Source organism: Octopus bimaculoides, chromosome 5 (genome assembly GCF_001194135.2).
Source record: "Octopus bimaculoides isolate UCB-OBI-ISO-001 chromosome 5, ASM119413v2, whole genome shotgun sequence".
Classification (NCBI taxonomy): domain Eukaryota; kingdom Metazoa; phylum Mollusca; class Cephalopoda; order Octopoda; family Octopodidae; genus Octopus; species Octopus bimaculoides.
In genome coordinates this window covers 43,557,529-43,560,717 of record NC_068985.1, presented here as the reverse complement: position 1 = coordinate 43,560,717, position 3,189 = coordinate 43,557,529, and positions in this window count along the sequence as shown.

The window sequence follows — 3,189 nt, the reverse complement described above, 5'->3', positions numbered from 1 at the left end:
AAAAAAAAACAATAAATAAATAATCCTCAGTAGCTATCTACTTATCTTTCTGTATATGATTGCTTCAAATTTCAGTGTAATGAAGAACCAAAAGTTTATATATTTTTCTTATTCTTAAAAGATTTATGAGTTCCTTTTTATATTTAAATTTTGCTTCTTTTTTTTTTTTTCCACTTTCTACCCACCTAAATACACATTTTTGAAAAGCTTTATTCTTTATAAACACTGTAAATTTTTTTTCACTACTGTCTTGTTTGTTGAACACAATCACTTAAGTTAGCACAAGAGAGAAGTGACTTGGTATTTCTTATATTGATTTGTTACAAACTGATGGTCTTATGCTGGATATCAATAAATCCAAAGTCAACATTCCTTTTCATCTACAATAAAACAACATTTGATGAAAACACACATCTTTTTTGTCGTCTCTAGTTCCTCTTTATTCTCTCACTAACACTTTTATTACTAAACCTACCTGACAGTTATCTGCTATTACAAGTAAAAATTTACAATTATTACTTAATATCACTGTGTTTAGGAGAGATATATCACTGCCGTAACATGTAAAAATGAGTACTATTAATCCCACTGCATGAAGCAACATATTCTAGTGGTTAGGGTGCTCAACTCATGATCATAATGCCATGGGATCAAATCCCAGACTATGCAGTATTTTGTGTCTTTGATTATATCACATCATTTCTTAGTGCTCCAATCTACTCAGAGAGAGAGAGAGAGAGCTGTACCAGCCACATGTTGGTACAGCCCTCTCTCCTTCTGGGTGTCACATCTTTGACTGCTCCTTTACTGTTGATCTGTTGGATCAAGGGTAAGGGAACTAAGAATGGTGGGAGAGAGCTCTATGTGCATGACTACATTGACACCTAAAACTGTCAGTGGGAACACAGTACATACTAACAAGCTATATTTACTCAAGAGTGACAGCTGGCTGTACCTCACTTAAATTCCACTGTACTTGGTTTTAAGGTGTCTCTGGTATTACATGTAAAAGGTAGATTTCAGAGCAACAGACAATGTTATGAGATCCAGTATTAAAATATATTAAAGTGTTAAGTTGTTTCCTTTGTTGTGATGTAGAAACTTGGAATAACAGATAATCTTCAACCACAATTGAGGAATGATAGAAAACTTGGAAATAACATTTTATCAAGCAAAACATCATGCTAAAATTTACATTAAGTAATTGGTAATGAAGAATAGATATCATTTAATATATGTATTGTGGAGGTGCAATGGCCCAGTGGTTAGGACAGCGGACTCACAGTCATAGGATCGCGGTTTCGATTCCCAGACCGGGCGTTGTGAGTGTTTATTGAGCGAAAACACTTAAAGTTCCACGAGGCTCCGACAGGGGATGGTGACAAATCCTGCTGTACTCTTTCACCACAACTTTCTCTCACTCTTACTTCCTGTTTCTGTTGCGCTTGTAATTGAAAGGGTCAGCCTTGTCACACTGTGTCACGCTGAATATCCCCGAGAACTACGTTAAGGGTACACATGTCTGTGGAGTGCTCAGCCACATGCACGTTAATTTCACGAGCAGGCTGTTCCATTGATCGGATCAACTGGGACCCTCGACGTCGTAAGCGACAGAGTACCAACAACAACAATATATGTATTATTAGAATAAAGGGATCTATTTCAAAACAGGGGCACCAGTATTTTCTTAACGAAACACTAACGAAACACTTTGAAACTTGGGACACAACGTACATCGCAAGTTATTCCATGTTAAAGTTGTCGTATTTCTGTAATTTCAACCAATCACTGACGTCTATTCAGCTGAATAGAGTTACTGCTGGGTGGTCATAAAAATGTTATTCCCTGTGACATATTTCATCCGGTTTAATCGTAATTTATACGCATATATTGTTTATATAATAAATTACGCTGTGCGTATCTATGTGTGTAACAATTTTAGAGTTCGGATTCTAGAGTTAGGGTTAGTTTTAGGGTTAGGGTTAACAGTCTAGTTAGGGTTAGGGTTAGGGGATTAATACGATATACACCGTTACAGCGCTAACTGTTTTCAACTGAATAGACATCAGTGATTAATAGAAATTATCGAAATAAGACAATTTTTTACATGAAATAAATTCGAATACAAAAATTTTTTTCTGTTCTATAACACAAAATAGATAAGTATACGAAGTTTGAAAGTCTTTCAGTACCAAAAACTCTACATAAAACATAAATGAAAACTGGTGCCCCCATTTTGAAATAGATCCGAATAAAGTAATGTATTTGAAACATTGTCAAATAGAATCAAGTGATTTAGAAAACCACAGTAATAGAGTTAGAAATACAGGAATAAAAACGAAAATTTACTCTTTAACCCTTTAGCATTCATATTCTATCAAAAGTAATGTTTGTTCACATTGTTTTGAATTAATCATGCATTATCATGTGGCTTTGAGATCTTAATGAGATAACTTAATTTTTAGAATGATATTGTATGGTTGATGTGAGAGGCCAGACCTGGCCAGTTTGAACATTAAAACAGGGAGAATACAGCCAGTTTAAAGCTAAAGGGTTAATCTTATATCGATATTACAGTTATTAAAAGGCCTAGTCAGTTCACTTCTCATTTGTGACTAGGAGCTTTTATGACTAAAATATTGAAATAAATAAGCTAAAAGTGTAAACATTTGTTCTTATTTCTGGCTGTATTGTGGCTGCTTTCCAACGTCAATATAAGACACACATACACAAATATGTTTCAAATGATGTAAATTTTATTCAAATTTCAAAACAATGCATAAAAGTTGTAGAGGAAGAAGAGAGCTAGAAAAAGCAAATCACTACAATAAGAATATTTATCACATTAATTCAAATAACATTGGAAAAGATCAGGATAAATGGGAAAAAATGAACAAATTTATCTGACAACCCAATATATATCATCATCATCATCATCATCATCGTTTAACGTCCGCTTTCCATGCTAGCATGGGTTGGACGATTTGACTGAGGACTGGTGAAACCGGATGGCAACACCAGGCTCCAATCTAATTTGGCAGAGTTTCTACAGCTGGATGCCCTTCCTAACGCCAACCACTCAGAGAGTGTAGTGAGTGCTTTTACGTGTCACCCACACGAAAACGGCCACGCTCGAAATGGTGTCTTTTATGTGCAACCCGCACAAGAGCCAGTCCAGGGGCACTGGCA